Source organism: Mercenaria mercenaria, chromosome 14 (assembly GCF_021730395.1).
Source record: "Mercenaria mercenaria strain notata chromosome 14, MADL_Memer_1, whole genome shotgun sequence".
NCBI classification, from domain to species: Eukaryota; Metazoa; Mollusca; class Bivalvia; order Venerida; family Veneridae; genus Mercenaria; species Mercenaria mercenaria.
In genome coordinates, this window is record NC_069374.1 from 7,573,076 (window position 1) to 7,589,293 (window position 16,218).

Here is a 16,218-nt window from a genome sequence, read left to right on the forward strand (position 1 = left end):
CTATTGTTATATACCCTTGACTACAGATGGAAATCATGACAATGAACATGTGTTCAAAGTTGCAAAGCCTTATGTTTCGACAAAAAGTGGACTTCTACAAAAACCAATTTTCAAGTCTGAAAAAGGTCATAATTCAGCAAAAATACTTGCCAGAGTTATGTGCTCTTGCCTACAGGTACAGACTGTTATAATAAACAAGTAAATGTTTCAAAGCCATATGATAACACAAAATAAGACCTTAGGTAGGAAAAAATTCATCAAGATTTGTAAGTTAAAAAGGGCCATAATTCAATCAAAACCCCTGACAGAGTTATTGACTATTGCCCTAAACTGTACATGGTGATGGTACAGAGTTGAAATTTTCAAGGCTATATGACAAAATGTTTACTGGTATATGAAAAAACTTAACCAAGGTGTGACACAGACATCGACAAGTATAACAGCTCTCCTTATTCCTCAAAATTTATACCCTGAATGTTTCTTCTGTTGGTGAAATACATTGTATGACAGCACCCATGTGTATGTGACTCAAGGGAGATTGCACTTCCAAACAAGAGGGTCATGATGATCCTGGATCACTCACCTGAGTAATTATGAGCTACATGTTTCAAATGTCAAACTGATGATAAAATATTAAGAAAGTCAGTAGGTCACATTCATGGTCAATGAATTCAGTTTTAGGATTGGTCTGCAAATCTGTGTATGTCATCAAAATTTCAAAGCTGTATCTTTAAAAACAAGAAAGTAGGTCAGTAGGTCAAGGTCAGTCGAGTGACATCATATTACTTGAGGTCATCAGGTAATTATAATTAAATAGTCTTGGAAATAGGATCAAATGATTTTTCAAGTATTTTTTCTTATATAACTCACATAATAACTAAGTGACCCCAGGGCGGGGCCTCTTTTAACCCCAGGGGCATAATTTGAACAGTTTTGGTAGAAAACTACTAGACAATGCATCATACTAAATATCAAAAGCCTAGGTCGTATGGTTTCAGACAAGAAGATTTTTAAAGTTTTTCCTACACTATTAGTTATAAAGGTTTTTGACGGGATATACGGTGGGCATATAGCCTGACTGTGATTCATATAACCCGAGACGATAGCCGAGGGTTATATGAATCTCAGCAGGCTATATGCCCACTGTATATCCCATCAGACACCTTTATAACGAATTTATAATACTGCAAATTTGCGTATTTGGTCTCAATAGCAACGATTTTCCTTAGTTTGACAAATATTACTATTTTTTTTCAATTCCCCATTTGGTGCCTCAATCAAGTTTTTTTTGGTTGCGGAAGAAATTGGATTTACAAATGGAATTATAATTGTTTTAATGAAATTTACAGCTTGTTTCGAGTTTCTCAAGTAAGAACTTGGATTATAGTAAAGGAGAACTGAAGTAAAGCTTGCTTATTCGTTTAACCTTCTATCTTAGCTGTTCAGCCTCGGGTCACGTGTACTTTTAGCATGAACACGGAAGTAGAGTGAATATGAGCCATGCCATGAAAAAACCAACATAGTGGGTTTGCGACCAGCATGGATCCAGACCAGCCTGCGCATCCGCGCAGTCTGGTCAGGCTCCATGCTGTTCGCTTTTAAAGCCTACTGGAATTGGAGAAACTGTTAGCGAACAGCATGGATCCTGACCAGACTGCGCGGATGCGCAGGCTGGTCTGGATCCATGCTGGTCGCAAAGCCACTATGTTGGTTTTCCCATGGCACGGCTCAATATTATGTCAAGCTGTACCAAAGAAGTAGCTCTTTGGATGTTCATATAAGGTGGAAATCTAGGAAAAATCAAATGTTACATGTCAGGTCATCTAAGTGCAATCAGATGATGTTATTCAACATGCTGTGGCTGCATTGCACTAGAAGTCACTTCAGGAACAGAATCCAGGAATCATAAGAGAAATGTAGGTATTTCAGAATATGGCAGATGTTTTAAAATATTCCTTTTCAAAGAGTGGTTCAATAGCTATTCACAGCTAATATTTAAATGATTACACCTGAATAATAACTTAGCAATAATTCATAGCTAACAACTGAATATAAACTTAGCTATTCATAGCTAATATTTAAATAATAACACCCAACTATAAATAATGAGCAGTGTTAATGTCCAGCCATCCGTTAACAGGAAGTTTAACCTCCCGTCTCTAGATTTGCCATGGTAATAAGGCTTTTGCCATGGAATTCCATGGAGTTCCATGGCAAAAAGCCTGGAAATCCATGGAATAATGAAATTTTCCATGGACAGTGAATGGAACAGTAAGTTTGCCATGGATTTCCACGGATTACAGCTGAAATATTGATCAATTTCCATGGAAACAGGAGCTTTTGCCATGGAAAGTTGGACTTAGTAAAATTTTGGGATGGAAAATAGCATAGAAAATAACTTAGAAAATTTTTGTGATAGAAAATGATGGAAACTGTGGTCTTAGAATTTTTTTGGAGGTATTTCTTGTGAACATAGAATATTTTAATGGATTAGTATGTTTTATGACCAATAACTACAACTAACTTAATTAGATCGATAAAACAACTAATGGAATTACAGTAAAACCTGTCTTAAGAAGCCAGCCAAGGCAGTAGGAAAAGTGGCTGCTTATGGCAGATGGCTGCTTAATGCAGGTAATTGATAGCATGAATAACCATTTTGGGAAATGAGACACTGGCTGCCTAAGACAGGTTGGCTGCTTAATAGAGGTGACTGCTAAAGCAGGTTTTACTGTAAAACATTTATTGTAATGTAACTTTTCATATAAACTCACCTTGCAGATAGATTCATTTTGAACTAATCTTTAAAAAAATATTGAAATATCATGACTTTTTCTGCTAGGATAACACCAAAAAAGAACAGCACTAAATATTACAATTCTTTACACCAACATTCATTAAAAGTTACCTGGCCAAGGGATTCTTAGTTAATCAAGTAATAAATTATTTGGTTCTTTTAATCTTCTGTAGTGTACCTGTTGCTTGTCTCACAACAGGAGATTATCCAAGACTGCATCATAAGATCTTGTCTGCTTTATATTTAGAAACTCATAACCAGAGATCAACCAATGAAAATAAAGTCTGTGAACTACTTCTGGGGGCTGTAATTGTACCTCAAAAAGTAATCCTGAACTTTTTTTCTGTTTAATATCAGGGTAAACTTCAAAAATAGTGAGTATGTAAGTGGAATAAAATCAACCTGTGGTACAAAAATATTTTTAACATCCCAGATGTATCCTCCAATAGCTGACTGTAAATGACACATTTGCCCAAGAATATCTAAATTTCAAATCTACACAGGAAGTTCTTTGTTTGAGAGCAGGATGGAGTTATTTTACTGTGTTTACATGCAGCTTGGAAGTTAACAATAACTAAAAGAATACACAAGGTGAGTTCATAAAATTTATTCATGATTTTCCAACAGCAATGTAGAATACCTATAGCAATGTAACAAAACTAGTAAATGGATTCAAACTGGAAGCAGGTGGCTTAGATTTCATTGTGTTATGCAACAAATGATTTTGCTTCATATATATTTTTGTTCATTTATTTAACAGCTTTTGTTTTGCAAAGTTCTATTAAGCAGCTGCAATTTCTAGTTTATAATGCTTTTAATTTACTAAAAGGAAAATTGGATACTTTTTAAATGAAATTATTCAATGGGGTCAATAAAATTTAAGCCAGAAGAGTTATCTCCACAGGTGGCACTGCTGTATTACAGGGTAAACAATGCTACCAGTCAGCTGACCACTGTTTACAAAGTAAATTCAGAGAATTATAGTTATGTGTTTTTAACCTGTTATTAAATTTTATTGGTGTTGCACACATTTATGTTAAGGTAATGAGAATTATGTTTTTAGTAGAAAGAAATGTTTATGGATTATTTACTTGTTATTAATCGATGATTATGCTCTTTATTGAAAGTGTTCACCACTGTTTCGAAAATTTAGCAATAATACACATATTAAGCAGATATTTGTTATTTAGGTACTATTACTTTTTCTTTTGAATTCTGATATATTCAACTTCCTAGTTGTTTTCAATATTAATATGATTTTTAAATTTACAAAAAAAGATAGAATCTTTCAGTGAAGTTGATGTCTAGTCCCTTGGCTCCAACATTAAATTATTAAAGAGCCTACTAAAATGAAAATCTATGTCTAACATTTACTCTTTTGAACACTATATAAACTGGAATGTACAAGTAAACGAAAATTGGTTATAATGTACAGATGTACGTGTTCATTTTAGAGGAGTCTTACAGAATACTAGTACATAATTATATATTTATGATGTTCAGGGAGATTATTTCATAAAAAGATGTTTTTGTTAATGTAATATCAAACTTTCCATGAAATTAAATAAAATAAAAAGTTAATATTATACACTTAAATTGTATTACAAATTTGTATGTTTTAAATGTGTGCCAAAATTCAAAAACAAATTTTTTATATAATCTTATCCAAGGGTAACTAAGTTAGAAATTTTGTTAAATGTGCAGGTATTTATGCTGATTAATATGTAACCCTCAATTTGCCACATCTGGAATAAGCTGCTGATAAGATATTTTTGGCCCCATTTATTCATCATGATGTATTATACTAAGTTTTAATTTCAGGTCATTGACATACCTAATAAATAATAAACAAAATTTTTTTTATGGACATCTAGGTTTTAAACTATATCTGTTTTTCAGGAGTATATAAACAGCATACAGTATGAATGAATGAATGGAGATAATTCAGTTTAGTGACCCAATGTATTGTGTTCAAAGGCTCCATCCAACAATTCAAAGACATGTAAGTAATTACTATAGTATTATAAATACATGTACATAGTACCATTGTTCTATGTTTGATTGAAAGTGGGCAACTGACAATTTTCCCGAACACGACTGAATGGATCAACTTTATAATTTCAAGCAGAACCCACGACAGGTTTTATAATTATCTCCCTTTTATCTTATCAAGTCCAGACCAATATTTTATTGAATGATTAAAAAAGTACCAAATTAAGTTATCACTTGGCATTCAACACAACTTTCGGTGTTAGTGCAGGTAACTGGTAGAATTTAAATTAGGTCACCATTTATACAATAATAGCAATGCATAAGTTGAACCTACTGATCACTACCCAAAAACATTGAATATCTGTCTGCATGCCTTTTTTTGCTTTTTTGGAACCTTATTCTACCAACATTTGAAATCAAATTGAAAAATACATTTTCTTGAAAATATAATAAGTAATGTTATTACTTGCTTAAATCTGCAGTGTTGCCTGTTTGATAAAGATGCACTACTTTGAATACCATTTTAAATTTTGAAATTAAGGACAAAACTAATGAAGTAACTGCTTTTATGGTTTAATTGGTTTAATATCTACTGGTTTATTATTTCAACAGGTTAATGCAGTGAGGCAACAGATTAATGCAGTGATGGCAAATGATGGCATTGTGGCGGTTAATGAAAACTACATGGTATTTTACACTGATGGTGGCGAACAGTGACAGAAAATTTCTCAACCAATAGTTACATTTAGTTGAAAGTGATGGTATAATCTTTTACTGACAATACTGAATTATAACAAACAGTGGAAAACATTGATATACTACAATGACAGTGGATCTGTATAGAAACTGGTGACATTTTAGCTCCATTTTGTTTGTTCTATTTTCTGTCACCTAGTGAAGAAATGTCAAAATTCATAAGCAGTTTTGTTATACTACAGACTATTATGAAATTATAAATTAAAATGTGACATGCATAATGGTTTCTGATTTTCATTTCAGTCCAGTTCTGTCACCAACATGTTTCCATGGTATTTCCACGGATTTCCACAGTTATTTGCCATGGCAAGCCGTCCGAATACTCCATGGATTGCCATGGAATTTCGCTGGTTTCTGCGGTCATCTGTGGTGTACCACGGAAAGCCGTGGATTTCCATGGAAAGCCATGGATTTCCACAGAACCCTGTGGCATTCCATTGAAATCCATGGAACTCCACAGATTTTTTTTTCGTATTTTTTTTTTCATAAAAAGATTATGTAAATTGGCAGTCCGAATACTCTATGGAATATTTTCCATGGATTTCCATAGAATTTCATGGCAAATCTAGAGACGGGCTGTGTTCTAGATGTCCAGTAACCGGACACTAAGCCTGACCTATAGGACTTTTTTAACCGACCGATAACAAATTCATTGATGACTTATGTATTGTTCTGTTAAGATATTTTGCTATAATTAAAATTAATTTAGATAATAATGTGATACGTTCATCTAACCAATATTTGTGTAAAAATGGTGCTGCTCATAAATTTCTGTCATTGATTAAAAGCGTTCCATTTGTGATGTTGTTGTTTTAACCCTTTTCATGCTGACACGACTGATTCTGCCTTTGCGACTAGTGTAGATCATGATCAGCCTGCACATCCATGCAGTCTGATCATGATCTGCACTGTTGGCCATTCAGTCAGTATCTTTTTGGTAAGCACTCCTTATTATAGAAATTTAGCAGGTTAATGTTACATGTATGTGGAGAAAATTTGACAAATACACGGTTCAGAATAATGTAAAGTTTGATGCCAATACCTCTGAAATTTGATTAATTTTATAGAATATCTATGCACTTCAGTCGCATTAAAAAGTAATTTTGGAAAAATAAACTTTGTGTGGTCTTTGAAATAAAAAATTCTTTTTATATTTAATTGCAGGTATGTATAGCCAGTGATGATGATACCTGCTGGCCAATCACTGCCAAAGAATAACCTATTCACAGAAATATGGCACCTTTCACACATATGGAATGGAACATTTTTGACAAGACGCTACATAAACTCCGACACCGAGAATATGGCACCTTTCACACATATGGAATGGAACATTTTTGCCAAGACGCTATATAAACTCTGACACCAAGAATATGGCACCTTCCACACAGTCATATGGAATGGAACATTTTTGCAAAGATGCAACATAAACTCTTGACACCGAACGTACATTACGACTAGTAGGACAATAATGGTAACATAAATTACACCATGTTAAAAGCTCTTGTCTTCGGTATTGCTGCAGCCGGTCAGATTTTGGATAATAAATAAATGTATTTCATGAAGTCACTTACAGGACAGTACCTGTTGTCAAATCAACTGTGTCATATGACATAAGCCCTGCTAAGTCATTACTAACACTAAGTCTTGTCAACAAAATATATTTATTGCTTTGACTTTAGGATTTGATTTTTGTCGGAAAATATGCATAATTTCTGCAGCAGATCCTAGACTCGCGCAATATTATTCTGAGAAAGAACAAATTCATATTTCTGGATGCAAAGCTAATTTTCATTACATACACAGACTCAAAGATATAATCTTAGAATTATTCTGGTAGATGAAATAAGTTCTTTAACCAAAGTAAAATTGAAAATTTTGACATTAAGAGATCAAAACAGTGATGTTACAAATGACGTCACGTACCCGATATGAAAATTGCATGCCAGTACTGTAAAACCTGCTTAAGCGGTCACCTCTAATTAGCAGCCAACCTGTCTTAAGCAGCCTGTGTCTTGATCATTTCCCAAAATGGTCATTTATTCTATAAATTACCTGCATTAAGCAGCCACCTCCTGTAAACAGCCACTTTTCCCAACACCCATGGCTGGCTGTTTAAGACGGGTTTTACTGTATGGAAAAATGTTGATGTATGTAATTCGCATTTGCTCGTGCCACTTGGAAGAGTATAAATATGAGTATGTAATTCAGGTATTGATGTTTTCAAGTTTCTGTTAAATTTGTCGTTTTGTAATTTCTTTACTTTTCAAATATTACACATCATTCTAAAATTCTTGAGTTGAGGTGGTAGGAACTTTTATTCCGGAACTCAATTTTAGACTGGTGTATCCAGTGCCTGGCTTATTTTCATGTTGAAATATTCTATACAGATATTTATGTTGGAACAATGCTTGAATTACCTAACGATATTTGTCGACAAGCGTCGACAGCGATGAAAATTTCATTGGAAACTGCTTCAACTATTTTGGTCCTTCGAGTGGTGATATTGCCCATATGAAAAATTATCTCAGTATTTCCTAGGATGGCGTCAAATCAGTTAGACTACTGACTACATATAATCACACGGAAATGGCAGTCATTCCGTGTGTGCTACATTATGACACAGTTGTAAATGATAATGATGATTACTGTTGTTAGAACTTGCTGTAAAATTAATTATTATTTTTTATTGATTTATTTCAAATTTACAACATTTCGCCAAGCACTGGATTACACCTCGTGGCAAGTGCTGGTTTGGCAGCTCTTTGTTGAATGAATTTTTTATTTTAAATTTGTTTTTAAAGAAAACTCCTGTTTAAAATATTTTTGCTGTTATATTCATTTTTTTAAAAAAGATGTTGTTGTCAATGTTTTTTTACTCCAGTCATGAAATTTGCTTACTGCAGTAGGCTACTGTACAGTACTGTACTGTATTGTATTGTTATTATTAGAAATAAATTTATGAAGTGATACCATTTAGTTACCGGTATTTGAATTTGTAATGATAGTAAATCATTTTGTTTATTTAATTAGTTTATACAGACTAAGCAGACTTATCTTCAGTGACCAGTCATTCAGTTCCTGTTGTACACAAGATTAAGTGCTTGTTTAAATCAACTGGTGAATATTGCCATTATTGGCAAGAAAAACCCAACTCATACTGCTTTGTCTCCTATGAATAACTACAAAATGACGATCTTTCCAGAAAATAAACTTTATTAAATGTATAGAATAACTCAATGACTGATATGAAACCATCTCAAAGAAGGGTAATCATTGAAGTAATTTTCGAATCGAGAGATGTCCGCCATCTTGTTTCTAATGTAAACTGAAAAATGGCCTTGCACAACGGCCAATCAAAATCGATATTCACTTTCCATATATACCGTCAGTGGAGAGGGGCCTGCTGAAGGGGAAATTCGCTCACGGGGTATACAGTTTTATATAACGTGCATGTTAACCAATGAAAATTCGAGAAATTCATTTGCAGTATTATAAAAGTCTATATAAAACTTGAGACCCCCAGGGTAGAGCCTCTTTTCACCCCAGAGGTACAATTTGAACAATTTTGGTCGAGGACCATAAGACAATGCTACAAACCAAATATCAAAGGTCGAAGTGTTGTGGTTTCAGACAAGAAGATTTTAAAACATTTTTTCCTATATAAGTCTATGCAAAACTTGGGACCTCCGGGGCGGGGCCATATTTGACCCTAGGGGGATAATTTGAACAGTTTTGCTAGAGGACCACTAGATGATGCTACACACCAGATATGAAAGCCCTAGGCCCTGTGGTCTTGGACAAGAAGATTTTTAAAGTTTTTCCTTTCGGTTGCCATGGCAACCAGAGTTCTGCATGGAATTCAATTCTTTGAACAATTTTGAAAGGGGACCACCCAAGGATCATTCCTGTGAAGTTTGGTGTAATTCTGCCAAGTGGTTTTCAAGAAGATACTTTTAGAAAATGTTGACAGACATGACACACGAGGGACACTGAGCGATCACTAAAGCTCACAGTGAGCCTTTGGCTCAGGTGAGCTTAAAAGGGTTTCTACGGTCTCTTATGGGAAATGTACGAAACTTCTAACCACTCCAAAATGATCAAAACAGTTGGCCTAGTTTGTTTCTTTAGGTAACTGTTTCAACCAAATGATACAAGTACACTGGAACAATCAGTTACACTTTATTATTTCATACTTAACAATCAAAACACTATCTCCATTTTAATGTACCTACTGTCACTTTCAAACATGATTTTAATGTAATATTATATGGTCACATTTGAATTTTACTATTTAGTACAACAGTACTGTCTTTCTTTCACTGTTATCTGAACTCTTAATGTCACATTCAGTGAGTCTTCACTACCACATTTAAGCATTACTTAAATGTTATTTAAAAGAAGTTTAATGTCTATCTTTCATTGTCACATTTGAATGAGTTTTGTAATAATGTCACATACAGTGAGCTGCATGTTTATCTCAGCTTTCTTTCCAGTGTTCAGCAAATCCAGGAATGTTAACATTAACAGACAGTAAAGAGTTTATTGTGCTTATTGAAAGGTAACTCCTGCTGTGTGTCTGAATTTTCAAGACGAAAGAAAAACAACACTTCGGGGTCAGTGTTATTGCATGGAAGAATCAGTAGCAACATCCTAAGTCTGCATTACTATGCATTTTTCCTGTGTGGACTACTCAGTTGTAACAGTCCTAGTCAGCATTACTGTGTGGTAGACTCGGTAGAAATGGTCTGGGTCAGTGTTACTGTGTGGTAGACTCAGTAGCAATGTTCTGGGTTAGTGTTACCATGAAGGATTTTCCTGATGGTAGTCTCAGCTGTTTAAATTCCAGCTTGTAAAGTGGTTCCATCTGATCAGAGAACTGTGTCCTACTACCTAGTTGATCATCGATGACTCCCTGAAAAGCAGGTCCCAGATAATATCTTGCTAAAACGCAACTGAAATAATGCAACAATATTACTCAGCAAGGGAAAAACAGCTGATAGAGGAGACAAAGGAGGTTGCTTTACACTCTGCTTGACAATGAAATAAGACATCGGTAAAGACATTATCTAGAGCTATCACTGGAGTAAGCAATACCCTCAAAATACTTCTTTACTTGAAGAAACATTTCATTTTTTATTTTTCTTTGAGAGGTGGGGGTGGGTTTAACACAGTTTTTCAGTTATGCAAATTGGTGGGCAGTTAAGTTAACCTAACCAATGTGCCTGGATTCTGTACCAGTACAAACCTGTTCTCCGCAAGTAACTGCTAATGTCCCTACATGAATCAGAGGTGGAGGACTGATGATTTCAGACACAAGGTCTTTTATCAAATCATCACAGTGAACAAACGTACTGCCCAGGGATCGACCTCACAACTCCGTGATCTGTAAGTCTTCGCTCCCCCAATGGCGCTAAGTGAACATTTATAGTGTAAAGTTTCTATACTGACAAGAAGCTATACTTTGCATCTGGGATTCGAGTGGAAATGTGAGGATGGGTCTTGACAACTTGTCACAGAACAAGCTCCAAAGAATGATATTTTCAAGGACAGATAACTCTTTCAATACCAATGACCTATGATTTTTATTGCATATTTTTGTTTCTTAGGTGATTGTCCTTCAATATCCAAAGTGAAGAAATTCTATTTTTGGGAAAATTTTCGCCAATCTCGTATACAGGGAATTCTAGAGTACGCCTTTAAGTACAGCTTTTTGATTAACATCTAAAATTTGAAGTTAATATGCAAGAAGACAGGCTGAATACACCTTAAAACTATTTAATAGGAATTAGCAATTACAAGAAGTTATTTTTACTATCTGATTGTGCTGATCTCTCCATGTATCACATGGAATTCAACATCTTTTGTGTCAAATTGTGATTTTCATTTTCATTTTCACTGTTGGGTCTCTTTACAAATGCACAAAGTTAATGTTATAATTATGTTATTTCACCTCTATGAAATTTGACACTAGCCGTAGTTACAAATAGTGCTAGATTCATTGAAACGAGTGCTTCAAACAGGAATAATTCAGAATAACATGTGCTTTTTTTAAAGCATTTCTGTGTAGTTAGCCAATATATGCTGGATTATATATACTAAAGCTTGTTTAAAAGCTTATTAATGAGCCGCGCCATGAGAAAACCAACATAGTGCGTTTGCGACCAGTCTGCACATACGCATAGTCTGATCAGGATCCATGCTGTTCACTTTCAAAGCCATAGTTGCAATTAAAGAAACTGTTAGCGAACTGCATGGATGCAGACCAGACAGTGCGGATGCGCAGGCTGGTCTGGATCCATGCTGCTCGCAAATGCACTATGTTGGTTTTCTCTTGGCATGACTCATTTTATGCAATTGCATTGCAGCTATCATTTCCTATATATGCAATTAACCCTTAAAATGCTAGACAGGATTGATTCTGCCTTTGCAACCAGTGTAGATCGTGATCAGCCTGCACACGTGCAGTCTGATTCAGATCTGCACTGTTCGCCATTCAGTCAGTATCTTTTCTGTTAGCACCCCTTGTGACAGTTAATGATACTGTCCAAACTGAAAGATGGACAAGATCATTATACAAATTAGCAGGGTAAGGGTTAAAAAGATAAATTACATATACTCACTTGAAGAATGAAGATACTCCCACATATTATGAAATATCTGGGCTTTTACAGAGGTAACTTCCTGGCTCATATTCTGTCTGCTAGGTGACAACCATTGAGATTTTCAGGAGCTGTAATTTACATCAGATTCTAAACAGGTAATGGAGTTGGTTAAAAGTTTAACGAATGATCATTTACTATTACCGGTATGACTATTATGTGTGTGTTCAATGACTGCTAAATACATGTCAAAATTTCACTGTAGGTATTTTTAAAATTGATTTTCCTATCCTAGGTGCTTAATCAGGATTGTTATTTTAGCATGTGTATAAATTTAGTGAAGATATTTCACATGAATATAAGAATTACTCTTTTATGTTGTCAAATAACAAATATATATCTAGCCAAGATTCACTACAAATGCAAATTTGTATCATTCATATTACCTCCCTTTACCTATTTTTGCTGTGCAACCATGATAGATTGAAAATAAATGAACTTAGAAGCTACATACTGTTTTAAAACTTGCCTGTTGATTAAGATTATATCAATATCTATCAAACACAAATGTAAATTTAGAAATTACGTTTAGATCAAAAGCAATAGTCCACTTTTTGAATTATAACTTTCATAATGAAAGGGGAAAAATCACAAAATTTCATAAAATGTAATTAAAATACAATTCTAACTCTATGAAATGAATATCTGAGCCGCACCATGAGAAAACAGTGCATCTGCGACCCTCATGGATCTGTGCAGTCTGGTCTGGATCCATGCTGGACACAAACGTACTATGTTGGTTTTCTCTTGGCATAGCTCATTTATGTGAGCTTTCATGTTATATATCCAGTCTAACTTGCAAATGAACTGTTTTACGGTGTGAGGCTCTGGTTATGTTGGATGTGCTCAATGCTTCAAGATTTTACTTTTACATTTTGATACTGTGCTTAACCGTTAAGCAGCTAAATTTCTAAAATGGACTAGTCCATCATTCAGTTTGGGCAGTACCAAATCTTATTCAAAGGGATGTTCACTGAAAATTTACTGACTAAATAGCGAACAGTGCAGACCATGATCAGCCTGCTGCACGGATGAGCAGGCTGATCTTGGTCTGCACTGGTCACAAAGGCAAAACCGCTTGCTGTAGGCTGTCTATAAGTTAACTTAAAGTGATTGATGACAAACCAGGGAATGTTGTAGTTCTTATTAAAAGCAAAATATCAATTGTTATCTACCTCTTATATTAAAAAATTTTGGAATCGGGTAAAATCCATGTTTGAATCATTGATAAGAACACAACACTTTTTTCAGAGCTCTGAACCAGATTGAAAACACTTAAAATTTGATCAAATTTCCTGGTCTACTAATATTTCATAATTATTTTATTACAATCTGATTTAGCTTGTGATGGAAGCTTCAAGCTTACTGGAACCGCTCCCGAGTCCACTTCCTGGAAAACCCAGTACTGGTGTCATACGACAAGTTATGGTTGTGACCCCAGTGAACATTTTGCCAATTTAGCTTGCTGCCCAAGCCTTTTTGCCAAGAAATGTTTCCTACTTGTTCATTTAGAAGTTATACAGTAAAATAAGGTGACAGCCATGTGTCTGTAAGTTGGACAACTGATTTAGCTAGCCCTGTCTAAATAAGTTCCGTAACACAATACTCACTTTAAATTAGAGGTATACTTGTGGTTGATTGATTCATAGAATGATGTCTCCAGCACAAGGCCACGTGATTTCGTGCTTACAGCCATTGGAATAGAACCACTCTCATCCTAAAATTATAAATAAAAAGAAAAGAAAAAGCTGCCAAAAGAATGGACGAAACATGGCCTAATTAAATCTAATATTTAAACCTAGTTGATATCAAGAGCTACTGTCAAAAGTTTTATATTTAAATAGAGAAAATACCAATTTTCACAAAACTGGCAAATAGAGATGGTTAGGAACTGGCCATTAGATAATGAAACAAAAGTCTAAATAATATCTACTGCGATACTGGCTTTTTTTGAAGAAAATTCTTTTCAATTACTGAACAGATGCTATTGTCCCAATTTTGACCATTTCTTTTAAACTATTTGACCTAGGTGTTGGTATAAAGAATTATAATCAAGAGGAGAGTATAACTAAACTTAACCCTTGGTCATAAGTATTTTTATAATTATGCAAGTGCATGTGAACTTGTTCTTCAGGAGAAGCTACATGAAGGCCTTATCATGTACATTAAACTTTTTGGCACATACTTTATAACACTTATTAAAGAAATTAGATTGAATACAAAAAAATTATTTTAAAAAAATGTCTGACAAGATTGGATAAAAATTCAGATAGCTTACAAACAATTCTGTCATATTTTGCCTATTCTGGTAATGAAAAATATATTTTAGAAAGTCCTTAAAAAAAGAAAGAAGTTCTGCTCAGTGTATATTGCAAACAAGTTAAACAGATATAAGCAATTGCTGGAAGATTAAGACCTAGTACAGAGACAAAATTAATCTTGAAAATCCTTGATTCCACCTCTCTCAACACAGGAACAACAGTTGTCTAGCAAACCGCTGGCCCAGAAATGTAGATCTGATGCTCCCAAACAACACCATCTTGTGGATATATTGTCACCAGAATCCTTAATGGTACCGTTAGTAGTCTTGATTGGCAGTCAAAAGGATCAAAGAATTTATCACAGACAGACCTTGAAATATGGAAAGAAACATTAATGCTGAAAATGGAAGGCGAAAAGATCCTGACAATTCCCGATAACCATCTCTCTAAACACTGGAGAAACTTTCATCTAAACACTTCCGGCCAAGAATTGTAGACAAGTAAACTCCAACACGACTTCATCTTGCAGATATATTGTCACCGGGATCCTAAATGGCATCGATAGCTGTGTGGATCAACAGTTTAGGGATCTGTCAGGCCTTTACATCAGTAAAAAAAACTTGGGGGGGGCAAAGCCAGAAAAAGTGCCAATGGAAACCTATTGTATTAGATACTTTATTTACCTAAATTAACATTGCAGAAAGAATTAAAATACTTGAAAGCTCTAAGATGTAGCCAACTCATGGCTATCTTAAATATACTGGCACTAAGTAATTGCTATCATTTCAGCTTCCTACGTTTTAACGTTCAACTTAACAAAACAGCAAAAATGATTAACAAAAAATACTTATTAAAAATGGAAGATGACCAAGCTTCACATAATACTAAACACTATAATGCTAATCTGACTTTTATTACTTTGCCAATATTTCAAAAATTCAACATTTGAAAAAAGAACTTTAAACTGATACTGGCCACATGTAATTTAATACTTCAAAATGTACCTTTCTAAACTATATTACATCTCAATACCATTAACTTACTTAGCAGTTAGACAGATTGAAACTATGTAACCCATTTGAAATCAGCTGAACAGAGTAACAAAACTCACTTCACTGCAGAAAAAATGGCTACTGTACCACCAGTATACTATAATGAAATACCACGTTTTTACCACTGCTTTACCTGAATAAAGTTAAATCCTAGTTTACCTTAGTGTGGCATTATACTGAAAGAAAAAATTGCAAACTTACTCGAGTTTTGTGCATTTTCCACTGTAACTTGAAAACTATTAGAAATTAAATCCACTTAAAAATACCTTGCCAGAATGATACAAAAATTAAATCAACTGTGTTTTACAAATTAAATATACTCAAAGTTATTGCCACTTTGCTAAACAAAAAATAACTATTATATGCCATGCCACTGTCTTTAACAGAATAACCTAACTCTGCCACTGCTTTACAAAATCATTAGTTCTACTGTCTGGTCATTGTGTTTTAAAATGCAATTTACTTAAAATATTTATAATTTAATATTCACTCAAACAATTTTACAAAATAATACATTCACCATTCATTCACCATTTAAGATACAATTTGTTTAAGATTCAATCTCTCCATATTCTTTGACTGCATCAATGAATAATTCACTGCACAAAAACATTACATTTACAACAGTATCCTAGTAACAGTCATTTCATGATAAATACTTTCAATTGTTTTTTAAAAGATGTTTTAACAATTATTCA

At 34.2% G+C, this 16,218-nt stretch overlaps 2 long non-coding RNA genes across 2 annotated transcripts in view; one reads left to right on the top strand and one right to left on the bottom strand.

Annotated features, from left to right (window-relative positions):
• The first annotated feature begins 2,174 nt into the window (after positions 1–2,174).
• Positions 2,175–5,760, top strand: LOC123524504 (uncharacterized). Its single transcript, XR_006681292.2, has 3 exons — positions 2,175–3,388; positions 4,697–4,799; positions 5,402–5,760. It is a non-coding gene; the product is annotated as an uncharacterized LOC123524504 (long non-coding RNA).
• Positions 5,761–9,713: 3,953 nt separating this feature from the next.
• LOC123526298 (uncharacterized) overlaps positions 9,714–16,218 on the bottom strand; it is a 45,534-nt gene continuing 39,029 nt past the window's right edge. The window contains exons 6-8 of the long non-coding RNA XR_008366961.1: positions 13,818–13,924; positions 12,169–12,278; positions 9,714–10,460 (exon numbers count right to left, since the gene is read on the bottom strand). This is a non-coding gene — a long non-coding RNA (uncharacterized LOC123526298). The remainder of the gene's footprint in view (positions 10,461–12,168; positions 12,279–13,817; positions 13,925–16,218) is intronic.